The following is a 16363-nucleotide window of genomic DNA, read 5'->3' on the forward strand; positions in this document are numbered from 1 at the left end:
TTCTAAAGATACAAGATAGAAACCAATGATGTTCTCAAGAGATTAAAAAAAAAAAAAGGTAGAAGTATCACCATCTCTGATTTCAAGTAGTATGACAGAGCCATAGTAATAAAACCAGCATGGTACTGGTACAAAAACAGACATATTGACAAATGGACTCAAATCAAAATCAAAGATTCAGACGTAAATAAATCCACACATCAGATTTTTGATGAAGGAGCCAGAGATACACACTGGAAAGAGAAAGCTTCTTCCAGGAATGGTGTTTGTTAACCATTTGTTAAAGCTGCATTTAGAAAAATCCAAGTAGATCCATATTTATTATCCTGCACAGAACTCAACTTCAAGTGGAATTGAAGACCCCAACATAAAACCTAATATGCTTAAGCTGATGAAAGAGAAAATGGGGAACAGCCTTGAATTCATTGGCTCAGGAGAAGATTTTCTGAACAGAACACCATTAGCACAGTTGCTGGAGATCAGCAATTCATGAATGGAACCTAATGAAACTGAAAAGTTTGTATATGACAAAGGCCACCACCACGTGGACAAAAAAAGCAGAATAAAGAATGTTAAAAGATTTTTACCAACTTCTCATCCTATAGAGAGCATCCAAAATATATTAAAAAAAAACTAAAAAGTAGTACATACAAAAATACAAAAACAAATAGCACAAAACTTGGGGTAAAGATCTGAACAGAATTCTCAAAAGAAGAAACTCAAATGGCTGAGAAACACAGAAATTCAGGTTTTCCTGTTTTTGCATCATGAAGTTTATATACTAAACCAACTCATGGACTCATTATTTCTTTCCTTTTTTATTTATTATATTTGTATTTTAATTTTGCACATCAGCCATGGGCTCTCCTGTCCTCCCCCCTACCATACCCACCCCCACCTTCCCCCTCCCAGCCCCCCCTCCATTCCCATCTCCTCCAGGGCTAAGAATCGCCTGGGGATTCAATTCAACCTGGTGGATTTAGTCCAAGCAGGTCCAGTCCCCTCCTTCCAGGCTGAGCAAAGTGTCCCTGTAAGCCCAAGGTTCCAAATAGCCAGCTCATGCACTAAGGATAGGTCCGGGTCCCACAGCCTGGGTGCCTCCCAAACAGATCAAGCTATTCAGTTGTCTCACTTATCCAGAGGGCCTGATACAGTTGGGGGCTCCACAGCTTTTGGTTCATAATTCATGTGTTTCCATTCGTTTGGCTATTTGTCCCTGTGCTTTTTCCAATCTTGGTCTCAACAATTCACACTCTTACAGTCCAGTCCCTCCTCTTTCTTGACAATTGGACTCCTGGAGCTCCACCTGGGGCCTGGCCGAGGATCTCTGCATCCACTTCCATCAGTTATTGGATGAGAGTTCCAGCACGATAGTTAGGGTGTTTGGCCATCTGATCACCAGACTAGGTCAGATCAGGCTTGCTCTAGACCATTGCCAGTAGTCTACAGTGGATGTATCATTTTGAATTTCTATGGCGATTTTACCAAAAGCAATCTATAGATTCAACACAATCCTCATCAAATTACCAACACAATTCTTCACAGATCTGGAAAGAATAATACTCAACTTCATATGGAAAAATGAAAAACCCAGGATAGCCAAAAGAATCCTGAACAATAAAACAACGTCTGGAGGTATCATAATCCCTGACCTCAAGCTCTAGTACAGAGCTCAGTAATAAAAACAGCTTGGTACTGGCATAAAAACTGACATGTGGACCAATGGAATCGAATTGAAGGCCCTGACATTAACCCACACACCTATGAACATATAATTTTTGACAAAGAAGCCAAAAATGAACAATGGAAAAAGAAAGCATCTTCAACAAATGGTGCTGGCATAACTGGATGTCAACATGTAGAAGGCTGCAAATAGATCCGTAACTGTCACCTTGCACAAAACTTAAGTCCAAGTGGATCAAAGACCTCAACATAAATCCAGTTACTCTGAACCTGATAGAAGAGAAAGTAGAAAGTAGTCTTGAATGCATTGGCACCAGAGATCACTTTCTAAATATAACAGCAGCACAGACACTGAGAGAAACAGTCAGTGAGACTTGTTGAAACTGAGAAGCTTTTGTAGAGCAAAGGACACAGTCAACAAGACAAAGTGACAGCCTACAGAATGGGAAAAGGTCTTCACCAACATCTGACAGAGGGCTGATATCCATAATATATAAAGAACTCAAGAAATTAGACATCAAAATGCCCAATAATCCAATTAAGAAATGGGCTATAGAACTAAATAGAGAATTCTCAACAGAGGAAGCTCAAATGGCTGAAAGGCATTTAAGGAATTGCTCAACAACCCTAATTATCTGGAAAATGCAAATCAAAACAATTCTGAGATACTATCTTACACCTGTCAGAATGGCTAAGATCATTATTTCTTATAAAATAAATTTTTATAAAATTAAAAAAAAATCATTTTTGAATTCTTATATATTATAAAAAAATAGTTTGAGCTGGGCAGTGGTGGCTCATGCCTTTAATCCCAGCACTAGGGAGGCAGAGGCAAGCAGATCTCTGTGAGTTCAAGGCCAGCCTGAGCTACCAAGTGAGTTCCAGGAAAAAGGCGTAAAGCTTCACAGAAAAACCTTGTCACAAAACAACAACAACAACAAAAAGTTTGAATTCTCTTCCTCTTTGGGGAACCAGAACCACATCTATCCAGAAATACAGTTATTCAATAAACTACATATTTTGAATTACAATTCCAAAAGTGTGTGTGATTTTTGTACCAAAATCCACTAAGACCCCAAACTTGAGTGGATAGTCAGCACATAGATGTTGATGTCTGAATAAAGGGCATCTTAATTGCTGTCTTAATTCATTATGTAAATAATACCTTTCTCAAATTAGTTTAAAAAGAAAACAATAGTCACCTGTCCCCCAAATGTTTGGGTCTTATTGCTATACTAATAATGCACAATCATATTTCAGTTTCTATTAACTAGAAGATATCAAAATATGTTTTCTGTCGTGCTTACTTGTGTTCTGATGATAATCTGATGGGTTTGAATACATTTAGTTCATTAATATATGAAAAAGGGATAATAAGAAAATATTGGAAAACAGAACAAATATGTGTTATATTCTAACCTTCAGTGACGTATAATACATTATGTTCAAACATAAAAATCAACCTGAAATTACGTTAGGAAAACTCAGTCCCATTCAGGAAAGGATGGAGTGTGGTTACAGCCTCATAAAGTTAAGTAATATAACAAATGCCACCTTTAAATCTAGAGCAAATCTATGGGCTCCTTTGCTCTTACAGATGCTTCCCCCTGCCTTGGACATTGTTCTTTAGCATTTCTCCATATTTGGTAGAATAGTTTACCCTCTCAGAAGAACATGCATTTTAAGCTCTTCTTATTGTGATATTATCTTTTGGTGACTTCATTCATCACTGATACCCCTTTACAGAACTCATTGATGTGTTGAACCAGCCATACTAATTTATGAGGTACCGCCTGAGTGCCAGTACTGCTCTTTGCTAATTCCTCCCCTCACTCCATTAACATGTCTTAGCAATGAATCAGGTTCACCTGCCTTTATTTTCCTGCTCACAAGCTATCTCCTCATCCAACTATAATCATATGTTGAAGTAGAATTAAAAGAAATGTTAAAACTACTTTTTTCATTCCCATCTCCTCCGGGGCCAAGACTCCCCTGGGGATTCAATTCAACATGGTAGATTCAGTACAGGCAGGTCCTGTCCCCTCCTTCCAGGCTGAGCAAAAGGGGCTTGGGGAAGGTGGGACAGGGGTGGGAGGGGGAGGACAGGGGAACCCATGGCTGACGTGTAAAATTAAAGCACAAACATAATAAAAAAAAGAAGAAAAAAAAAAACCCTACTTTTTCCACCCCCAGCCCCACTTGGCATAGTACAAATATTATATTAAACATATTCACTAAACGTTATTTTATTAACAAAAATAACTTCCAATGCAAGAGCATGTCTACATCACAGAGTTAAAATGTGGTCTCTGAATGATGTGAAAGTTTAGACTTTGCTCTTTGGTTGTTGTTCACTTTGCAGAACTCAGAGAATGATCGAATGACACCAGGAATCCTTGAGTTGTCCTAAGCCTGATCATGTTCATTTTTAATTGTTAGGAATACACTTAAAAGAGATAGGTAGCTCCGATTTCAATGTATGTTTAGGATTAATTATAAGGAATAAAGGTTAAATTATGTGAGAACACATGCTGGGCTCCTGCTTAAAGACTTGTATGAAGAAATCAACACATTAAAGAGGACGAGAAATAAGTGGCACTTTTGCCATTTCCATTTAATTCTACTGCTTTCCTAATGAAAATTCACCTAAATACCAAGTGCCTTACTAATTATCTCATCACAGCAGGAAAATAATAAATAGAAGCTGTATAATCACATTTAGAATTGTGCTCAGAACTGCATCACCCTAGCCTCTTCCCTGAGGTGTGGTAACCAATGGGGAGGGGCTTGTACATTATCATAAAAACAAAATCCTAAAACCAATTCAATTCTTCTTCCCAAACCACTCAAATGTACACACTCTCTTTCCTTTCTCTCATTAGAAAATAAACTGACATCTAAAATCTAAAAAATAAATTATATTAATAATTTTAAAAAATGAAGTTAAAAAAATGAGTAAGTCAAAACAAACAGGAGAAAAAACTTGTAATGTACAGAAACAACATGACTAAGAGAAATAAAGGAAGCTCTTCTGATTCTCAAACCGAAGAATTGTTAGTGCTCCCAAGTCTCATTCATTTTGCCATTCTCTATTTGAAGATCTAGAAAATTCTACGTTGTCTTTCTTTCTTTTCCCTTGCTATGATTCTTTAAAACTAAAGTTAGAAAACAATCTAGAAAAACAGAATGAAAAACAAAAATAAAAGTGATGAATTTTTGAAAAATGGAGTAAAATTTCTCAGTGTTATATTCCTTTCTTTTCCTTTTTAAATTAGTTGGGTGGTTTAACAGATGAATGCCATAGATAATATGGATTTCAGCTGAATTTTGACACAGCATTGAACTAAAATCTTACAGATAAATATGTAATGGTACATGTTTGTAAACTTCACTATTCTCTACAAATCTCAAATTATGACTTATGGAGTTATGCAATATACTGTTGATATTTTCATGACGCAGCAAAGACTCTTGTGAACAACATTTTAAATGGATATTGTAGAACTCACAGAAAGTATATATTTCAAAATGCGAGACAAAAACCAACATTAAAAATTATTTCCCTTTTAACACTAGTTAAAAGCTAAAAATGAAATTGAAATAGAATAATTACTAAATTTTAAGCTCTGGTTTTATTGTTATTATTATAATTATTATGTAGATGGAAACTGAAGAGTCCCAAGACTGCAGTGGTTCATATGAAAAGCATTGTACCAATTCTACCACACCAGGTCACTTACCACTGATACAGAAACGACTTGACAAAGAACATAAAAATTAATAAGTGGGACCCAATTCTAAAGTCATGTTTGGTGTCAACAGAAAGAAATGAGGCTTCTGAGTTGCCCAATATTAAAATGTTCTTGTCTTCATTGCCCTGTCTAGATCTGTCACAATATTTTTATTTTTAATCACTTTATTCATTATTTCTATTTCATTCAATTAGATGATTAACCACCCTTTGTATGTAAAGTGGGTTGGCATTTAAAAGCACAGCTGAAATATTTTAAAGACACTGACAGCTGAAGGCTTCTAGGAGGAAGGCAATTAAAATGATGACGATTCCCTCAAACCTTGTCATATAAATAGTTAATGAACACTGAGAAATTTTCACTGATAAAGGGAATAGCTGCAAAGAATGAGCTCACATATTTGGAGACCTGTCATAAAATTTTTGTATTTGTCTCATAAGGCAGAATTGTGGCTAACAGATAATGATCATCAAAATACAAATAGGGGCCCCAACGCTGACTCTCCTAATTATATGAGGCATCTTTGTAAACATCTGTATTTCCCAGTGTCATGCACATGTAAGCAGGCTCTTGGAAATGGGAAGAAGTTTTCCCATAGTGAGACAGATAGAAATGCAGTCCCAAGAATTACATGCAATTATGATTCTACAAAACCGTACTCAAGGACGTACATAGATTCTAAAGTTGCAAACAGATGTGGGGACACTCTTAAACATTATTCCTAAGATAATGTTTTGAGACCATCAGTTTTATTGTCTTCCATTTACAGATTGATTCCCACACCCCAAACTTTGAGGTCTCTGTCTATCTGTCATTCCCTGCTTGCTTTCATCTTCAGGAAGCTATATATTATTCACTTGGTTCCTTAGAGGAATTACCTCTCTCAGGGAGTCAGCCCTAACTATTTGGCTCAAGGCTGAATTCTCCTGAGCCACATAAACTCTAGCCCCTTGGATTCCTTGATTTCTGTGCTCAGACTCCCTGAGTAGCCCTGCTGTGCTCCGGGCATGCACATCTCACTTTAGCCTCCAGTTTTGAACAGCTTATTTTGGGGTTTGCCTTGGTGTAATTTTGTAAATTTGCTGTCTTTCTTTTCCCCAGGAATAAGTACTCAGACCATTTAAATATAGCTCAGTGTATTCACTGGCTCAACCTCTAACTCTAAAGTTCCAGGATTCTTGCTAATCTGCGTCACTCTCCTGTTAGCATATCTCCTCAAAGTTTTTCTCTCTATATATGCACACATGCAGCCTTTCTACTTCTAATTTGTTAAGTATCGACACACTTGAAAAATAAGCAAAAAGCATCTTCTAAATCACCAACATACTAAAAAAGAAGCAGACAAGGTGGTTTAGGCCTGTAATCCTCCTCCTGTAGAAGCTGAGGCAGGAGAATTACCCCAAGTCCAAAGTCATGTTGAGTTATCCTATGGTGAGTCCTTGAATCGCTCTAAAATATAAATAGGAGAGAATAGTGTTGAAGCAACAGAAGAGGAAACTGTCAATTTTGGAGGCAGAAAACATAAAGCTGTGTCATCGTGGAGGGGTCTACCAATCATCTCAGCAATCAACAGGAAGAACTTTTAAATCAGAGAGGGTGAAAGGGAAGTTACATGTGAGTGCATGGAAACAGTAATTCCAAAAGGAAAACACACAAGGTAAGCTAGAAATATGGTTAAAAGACTGGTGAACATTATGAAATTGAGATTAAGAAAATGTGTTGCTTAACGATGAAGTGAGCACTCTTAATAAGTGAAATTGGGGGGATGGGTTAGAGAGGAGTCAGGGGGAGAGAATGGAAGGAGATGAGGGAGGGAAATTAAGATGAGATGCAGTCAGGATGTAAAACCAATGAAAAAACAATTCATAAGGAAGAACATATCTGAGTTTGTCGTGGAAAAGTGCAATTTAAGTAACATATCTCATTTCAGTCTCATACACACAGGATCAAATTCATAACTTGCCCTCACTGTAAATCATGCACTACAATTCACACACACACACACTCAAACATAGCCACAGACAGACAGACAGAAACACACACACACACACACACACACACACACACATGAGCAAGAGGGATGGGAAGCGAGAGGAGAATACTCTGAGGTAGACACACACAGTACTAACAACAGAAGGGCAGTGTCTTGATCACCAAAATCATTGATTTTTCTGAACTGCGCAATTTCCAGTGCATAAAGTCAGGTTTGTATTACACATATGTGAAACATCTCATTGGCAGTTTGGTAATATTCATTTTGTGAGTTTTTTTTCTTCTGTCTTAAGGAACATATATTTTATTGTGTGTTTTACTATGAAGAAAGTATTCAAAACCTTATGTTTCCTTATGAGCTTGCTAACTCATACGTGAACTAGTATTCTTTTCTAAAGATCTGATGACTTCTTTGATCTCCCTGGCTTTTATGATGGATGTAAAAACATAAGGAAACCATGGCGGCAGGGGTGTTTTCATTATGTCATCAATGTGTTACTAATACATAATAGGACCTGGAGTCACACAAAATTCTGACTCTATTAGTTGCCTATTGCTGAAAAGCAAAATGTTTCATAATGAAGTTATTACAAATAACATCCATTTGTTATCTTATGGTTTTTGTGAGTTAAGGCAAATAACCATAAATAAGGCAAGTACTCTGCCTTTGTCTCTTAAAAGGCTAAAATTGAGCACCTGGCATGGAATGCAATAAACCCCAGGCTTGTGTAGGGACAATCTATGATGGGTCTCACTCACACACCTGTTGGCAAGGCACATCTCCTTCCTGGCTGTTTGCTGTCTACATTACTTCCTTGCCACATGGGGTTATCCTAAGGTCTCCTCACATCTTGACAACTTGCCTTAATCAGCAAGACAGAGGGCAACAGAGGATGCATGGGAAGAAGAGCCCAGTCTTTTCTAAATAATCTCAAAAGGTGATATTCCATATTGCTTGCCACATTACATTTACTGATAGTAAGCCATTTATTCTAGTCCACATTTAGAAGGACAAGTTTTACAAGGTTGTAAATACCAAGAGGTCATGATCATTATAGACCATTACAGCTTGAGTTCATTCCACACTCCATAAACCCATTTCTGGAAATGTGTGAGACAAACTTCTTAGTTCCTTTTCAATATTAAAGATATAAAAATATCCAAGCAAAAAAAATACACAAACTCTTTCTTCTATATTAAGTGTAATGAATTAAAATTAAATATTTAGTTACACTATCATAACTGATATAAATGCATTTGTATTTTTTATGGCATTAAAAATATACATTTAAACATCATATAGTGCAAATATAAACACAATGTATTAGACCAATGAATAATAATCACAGTTTTACAGAAGGCTGGATGAATAAATTCCTTATGATAAAAAGCCTTAGAGATTTGCAGACGCAATAAACTTTAAATGAATTAAAAGCCATTCTGTGAAGCAGTAAAATGTTAGGTAGTAGTGTTGTGCCATTTATGGGAGTAATGCCAATTAGGGGTACAGGCTGAATTTGTTGCTATGCAGAAACCTGACATAAACTCTTGATTACTACCAGTCTACCACAGGGGGCCACACAAGAATTATAGGAGCTGGTGGGGGGAGCGGTGGTGCATGCCTTTAATGCCAGCACTCAGGAGGCAGAGCCAGGCAAATCTCTGTGAGTTCAAGGCCAGCCTGGTGTAGAGAGCGAGATCCAGAACAGGAACCAAATCTACACAGAGAAACCTTGTCTCAAAAAACAAAAAGATTTATAGGGACAGTTACATAGATTCCTACATAGGTTTCTGTTTAGGAAATTTGCTCAAATATTATCATAATATTTCTGTGTAACAAGAGTTGAGTTATTCTGAACATTTCCAAAAGACAGAAAGTCTTGTGGTGCTCTGGAAGCAAAGGTAGAAAGGGTATTGTCCCTTAAACCCAGTAGCAGGCTCCTCTGCAAACACTGAAATGTGTTTGAATTATATAAAATTCTATAATGAGGAAAAGGCTGAGACATCCCAAAGGATAATGAGCTGCATCCAGCATCATTTTTAGGGTACAGAATGACCCATCACATTCATAAACAAAGATTGATAATAAACTAATTATATTGGATAATAATTTTAAAACAAAGCCATGAATAAAGAATTTCAGTCAGAAAACTCCAATTTAGAGAATGTATGGAATGGAAATTCTAGAACTAGAAAAATAAATTATTTTATTAATTTATTGGATATATTTGATCATGCAAAAGTAGTGCCCTGTGTTTACTGGTTTTCTGTTGTAATATCACAACGTCTGAGACTAGGTAATTTAAAATGAGGAAATATTCATTTAAATCATGGTTGTGTAGGCAATATTTTATTCAAGGTCATGTGCACTCTTGTCTTTGATACTTGATGCCTTGAAGTAGATGGCCTCACAAAGATGCCTCTCAAGTGAACTTGATAGAAAGCTTAGAAACAGCTAAGGTTCATGGCTCTTAGGCAATGGTACCACAAATGCACAATGAGAATGAGAAATATGTGGGTGTGCTCCATAAGTAATATGAAAACTACATATTCACATGCAAAAATAATGAAATCAGATCTTCTTCTTAGGGAATATACAAATATCTGCTCAACTTTTAAATACATAAATGTAAGCTTTGATGCCAAGAAGTCTCTAAAAGAGCAGACAAAGGAAAATCTCTCTGACATGAATTTGACAAAAGCCAAAGAGGTTGTTTTTTTTTTTTTTTTTTTTCCCCCAGATATAAATAACTACTATACAAACCTATAAAGGTTTTGAAGAGCCAAGGAGACAGCAGTGAAAAGACGCTGTATAGAATGGGTAAGTATATTTGCAACCCACATATTTGATTAAGAATAATGAGGGGGTGATCGAGCGTGAGATGCTGAAAGGACAGGGGCATTCAGGGTCAGGGAAAACACGGCACAGGAGAACCTCCCAGGGATCTACAAGGATAATCCATGCTAAAACTCCTAGCAATAGCAGATAAGTAGCCTGAACTGGCCATCTACTGTCATCAGATTGGTTCCCAGCCCAGTTGTCATCAGAGAGGCTTCATCCAGCAAGTAATGGAACCAGGTGCATACCCACTGCCAAACATTAGGCAGAATTTAGGGAATTTTGTAGAAGAGGAGGAAAAAGAGTTGTAGGAGCCAGAGGGATGAAGGGCACCACAAGAAAAATCACCGAGTCAACTAACCTGGGCTCCTAGGGTCTCACAGAGACTGAACTGACAACCAGGGAGCCTGCATGGGACTGACCTAGGTACTCTGCACATATGTTACAGTTGTGGGACTCTTAACAGTGGGAATGGGGACTTTCTCTAACTGTTTTACTGAATCTTGGAACCTGACTCCTCATACTGAGTAGCCTTGTCCAGCCTTAATATATGGAGAGGTGCTTAGTCTTACTGCAACTTGATATGCCACGTTTTGTTGATATCCATGGGAAACCTATCCTTTCCTGAAAGAACAGAAACAGAGGAAGAATGGATTGGGGTGTGAGAACAGTGGGCAAGGGACTAGAGGGAAGAAGAGTGAGGTGAAACTCTGGGAAAAAATGTAAGCATAGAAAAATGAATGGTTTCAAACTACTATGTTAACTTGAGTGGTGAGCTTAAAGGAATGTGTGTGTGCATATCCACATACATGACTTTATATATTTTTGTATTTTTTTTGTTTAAAACAAGCATTTAACCTTTAGAAATTATATTTCTTTAAATTATAGAAAATAAAAAAGAATTAACTACAATTATAGTGTACAGTATATTTTTACAAAACGTTTTACAGTATATTTATTTATACTGTAGTCTCTATATGAATTTGTGAGTAGGATCACATCTTCACTGTTCTCATTGAAAAAAATAGTGGTAACTCTGAAGTAATGACAATTACTGCCCAATGTCGATATATATATACCAGCATATATAATTTTAAAAACTTATGCCCTGGATCGTGGTGGAAAGCACTTTTAACCCCAGCACTTAGGAGGCAGAAGGAGGCTGACATCTGTGAATTTGAGGTCAGCCTGATCTACAAAGCAAGTACCAATATAGCCAGGGCTATTACACACAGCAACCCTGCCTCAAAAAATTCTTAAAAATAAAAAATATTTGTCAATCTAATAGAGAATAGTATTTACTTTTTATTATTTGATTATGATATTATTAACTTTAGAAAGGGGTAAAATGGATAAGGTTGAAGGAAGACATAAAATGTAAAGTCATAGATGGCATACCCTTTTACATACAAAGTTCTTTATAAAATTCATTCTCAAAGTATATGAGTATATTTGTGTTTGAAATAGCTAATAATTTCTTAAGGTAGGTGCAAAGGATTCTCCTGCCCAAAGGAAAATAAATGTAAGCTTCTATTACAAGCCATAAATTGAGAATTCATAATATTCATGTACAGTATAGAGAAGGAAATGCAGGTAACTCAAAGTAAAAATGAGCACACTATGCAAATTAGTTTAAATAGAATATACTAGTGCTGGATGTTTCCATAATGCCACCAGAGAACAGGAATTATTAATCATATCCAGTTTTGAGTCCTATGAGCTATAATAGTGATTGGTCTCCTAAACATGCACATTGGTGCAAATATGGCATGAATTAAGTCCATTCCACAAAATGAAACCAAACACAGTGCCATTATTGAGGCAATAACCTGTGGCTTGATAGATAATGGAATTTAAGTTTAAAGATAATACCATTATTCTGTTCAAAAGAAGTAGCATGAAAACAACTCATGATGTAATTTTATACCTATTGATTAATGCATCTCCAAAGCCTTATCAGAGAAAACTTCTGTTTGTCCAAGATACTGATTAACACAGAAACCCATATTTTGCAGAGAATAAGAGACTATGGAATGTTCAGCATTAAGATGAAAATATGTGCCATACCTTCTCCTCCAAAGGCTCAGAGACCATTTTGGAAGAGAGGGTATGGTGTGTCACAGTCTTGGGTGGTAGATAACTACAAGGAACCAGTATCTTCTGGCAACAGCAGTACAGTTGCACGTATGAACTTCAAATGTGACACCATGCACAAGAACTGTATAAGACTAAGACAGACAAAATCCTAGCTTAGGGAGGGGATGTAGGCATGAAATCCCACCACTAATCAAGAAGTTATTGATTAATCTTAGCTGGTGGGAGAGAAAGGATCGTTTTTTTTTCTAAAAGTATATGTTGCAGAATATTTGTTTAACTATATGAAAATGTGTTGCATTTGTTTATGTTGCAGAGTATTTGTTTAATTATGTAAAGATGTGTTATATTTGTTTAATCATGCAAAGATGTGTGCCTGTTTTACCTTGCCTGCCTAAGGCACCTGATTGATCTAACAAAAAGCTGAAAGGCCAATAGCAAGAGGGCAGGTATAGGCAGGACTTTCAGCAGGAAGAATAAGTAGTAGGAGTAATTTATGCTCAGGGAAGAAAGAAAAGAGACACCAGGGGCTAGCCTGCTGGACAAAAAGGAAGTAGGAAAGTAGGAGATACAGAATGAAAGAAAGGTAAAAAGCCCCAAGGCAAAATGTAAATGAATAGAAACAAGGTATAAGAACTAGTGGGACAAGCCAAAACTATTACCAAACATTCATAACTAATAATAAGTCTCCATGTCTTTATTGGGAGCTGGTTGACAGGTAAAGAATATTCCAAATACAAACACAGCTATGATAAATTCATTACACTCCAATAGAAGACCATATATCTGAGACTATTTGGTTAGCACACATTGCCCTTCAAGAGGAATAAATGACATGGAATAATGTGGGAAGTAAATAGAATGGATATAGGAGTTAGAACGGTGGATGTGATCAAAGCAAACTGTATGGAATTCTCAAAGAAATAAAGAAGATTTTTTTTATGTTTTCTTTTTTTCCTCCTTTTTTATTTTATTTTATTATGTGTTTTAATTTTATACATCAGCCAGGGGTTCCCCTGTTCTCCACACTCCTGCCCCTGCCCCCACCTTCCCTCAGCCCCTCCCCTCCATTCCCATCTCCTTCAGGGTCAAGACTCCCCTGGGGATTCAATTCAACCTGGTGGATTCAGTACAGGAAGGTCCAATCCCCTCCTTCCAGAGGCACCCAGGCAGTGGGACCCGGACCTGTCCTTAGTGCATGAGCTGGCTGTTTGGAACCTTGGGCTTATACAGGTACATTTTGCTCAGCCTGTAAAGAAGATTTTTTAAAACTAAGAATTATAAACAAACAAAAGAATTGTTAAAATATGATTCCAATGAAAATGTAAGTGAAAGTCTTGAGTTATTAGCAAATGCCACTAGAATATATAAAGCTAACCAACCTTTTGCCAAAGGTATAGAGACTCTGGGAACTTCATACCCTTTGCTTAAGCTGTAAAATGTGATTTTGGAAAATACTTTTGCTAACTGTATGAAAGCTAAATCCATGAATATTCTGTGTTCCAGCAATTCTACTCTCCAAAAACATACCAACGAAAACATATATGTTTGTTTACGAAAATTCATGCCTGAGGAGGGTTAGAATTGTACCTTGTACAATGGCTTCATGTTGAAAACCCTGTAGCTATCATTCAATGTAAAGTCTATGGGTAAATATACAAGAATTGCAGAATGAGGAAGTCCAAGCACAAGTTAAGGTATACTGAGTAACAAAATGTATGAAATAAGACATAAACAAACAAACAAAGAAACAAAAAAATCACAGACAAAAAAAAGAAAAAAAGGACATGAAGCCTTCCAATTGGACCCTAAAGCAATATAAAATCCAAGGATATTGGATTGATTAGATAGAAGCACAAGATATATCTGGGACATTGATGAAGTTACATTTATGATCACAGACTAATTCCATACATGAGTTCAGTTTGAGCAGTGTACAAAACCCTGCCATATTTATACTCAAGGTTAAAAATATGTTACACTCTGTTCAATGCAATAGAGGCTAGTGTTGATATTTCTTAGTTTGTAGTTTAAAATTCATTATAAAATATATAATATGCATGGGATTTTTATATCGATTGAAGGATAGTAATTGTGAAAAGGAATATCATGGTTTTATCACTAGTAATTCTTCTATTTTATCAAACATGTCTAGTGAGGAAGTAAATGGAATTCTGAACAACTAGCAAAATGACTTTAATTACATAAAACTAAAGTGTAAAATTCAGTCCCAAATTTATAGAGAAAATTTTAGTAAAATTAAAACATATCCATGCCACATTAATTAATTCCTTCATAAAGAAATTGTAGCAATTCCAAGAACCTTAGGTCATTAATTAAAAATTATTTAAGTTTATCATAAATATAACATTAATTGTTCTTTGGGTGCTAATACCAAAAAATACTTCATAACATTTTAACTGCTCATATCAAAGCACCTTCTCTAGGCATGACATAATCTATCTCATAAAGGAACTTTATTTTTATATATTAGCTGTCTTGTGGCTAGGAAGGAAAAAACCTAAGATTAATGTGCTGCTTCTGAAAGATTGACCTGCTTCAGAGAAAACTATGCTGTATATCTATGGATATTTTCAATCATTTAGCATAATGCACTATTAGTTTGCATAATGCATATGTATATTATCTTGCTTCTAATTCAAATATGATTAAAAAGATTAAGACATGGTTTATGTTGATTTATACTAATTCAGATATTTCACTGCCATTCTGTGTATTCTTGTAGATTAGATCATGGTTTTATCCTTCTGATCCACTACCAGTTTTCTCCTATGATAAATGCTTCGCGCACACACACACACACACACACACACACACACACACACACACTTTAATATTTAAGGAATAGCAATCTGTATGTTAGAATCACTCATCACTCAGACTAGATGGATATATATATATATATATATATATATATATATATATATATATTTATATTTAGCACTCAAAAATTTAATATAAAAATGATTGTATAGAAACTTGAAAACTATAAATATAACAGATACAAATACTTTAGTTTCATGGAAAGTATGAGAATATGCATTTAGCAGATTTATATAATATAATGACTTATAAAAGTGATTTTAAAATATGCTGAAGTAATAGACTTTTATTTAAAACCAAGTCTTCTACTGAAAGAATTTGCAAAATACAAAATAACTTCACATGTATTGCTACCACAAAAGTAATAAATCTTATAAAAAGACATTTTGCAAATGACAAAAACTAAAGTTCAGTTATTTTAAGTGAGCTGCACAAAGTGAAGAGTTCTAACACCTATGCTTGCCCTCTAGCTACTTCCATGAACATTAATTTTTGTTGGTAACAGCTAGTATTTAGGAAATTTAAAGAGAATCCCAAAACAATAAATGAGACAATATAAACAAAACAGAAATGTCAACATTTACTAAATTAAAAACCTCCATATACAGCAAAGTACCCTATTGCTTAGGGTATTAAGTGAAAGTCTGTAAATGTTGATTTTAACTCAATAATTTAATTGATAATCCAATAGTCTATACTATTATGACACAGACAAAAGGAAACACAGAAACGTTTTTCATTGTTTTAATTATCTATTGCAAAAATAAAATGAACTTAACAGGGATAGGAATTCTTCACCTCTGTTGTACCACTTTGGCAGGTCAATTAGTTTGATCTGGAGGCAATCTCAAAACTTGACATAGACCGGGCCACCTTTATCCAGTGAAAAACAGAAACTAAATTTTCCTCTAAGAGTGCTCTCCTCTCATCCAAGTACTGAGCAGGCCTGATCCTGCTTAGTTTCTGATATCAGACAATATTAGGCACGGGACTTTGAGATCATGATGGGAAGACTTGCAGAGATGACTGGCCACACTAGAGGAAGCCTATGACCTGTAGACTAGAGGCAGTGGAGCCCCCATGGGACTGGACTAAGCCCTCTAGATACAGAAGACGGTTGTTAGGCTCAAACTGTTTGGAGGGCACACAGGCAGGGAGA

General features: G+C 35.9%; 1 protein-coding gene across 1 annotated transcript in view; it reads right to left on the bottom strand.

Annotated features, from left to right (window-relative positions):
* Positions 1-16363, bottom strand: part of Tenm3 (teneurin transmembrane protein 3) — a 2620641-nt gene that overhangs the window by 1972681 nt on the left and 631597 nt on the right. The window lies entirely within an intron of this gene.

Source organism: Onychomys torridus, chromosome 17 (genome assembly GCF_903995425.1).
Source record: "Onychomys torridus chromosome 17, mOncTor1.1, whole genome shotgun sequence".
Taxonomy (NCBI): domain Eukaryota; kingdom Metazoa; phylum Chordata; class Mammalia; order Rodentia; family Cricetidae; genus Onychomys; species Onychomys torridus.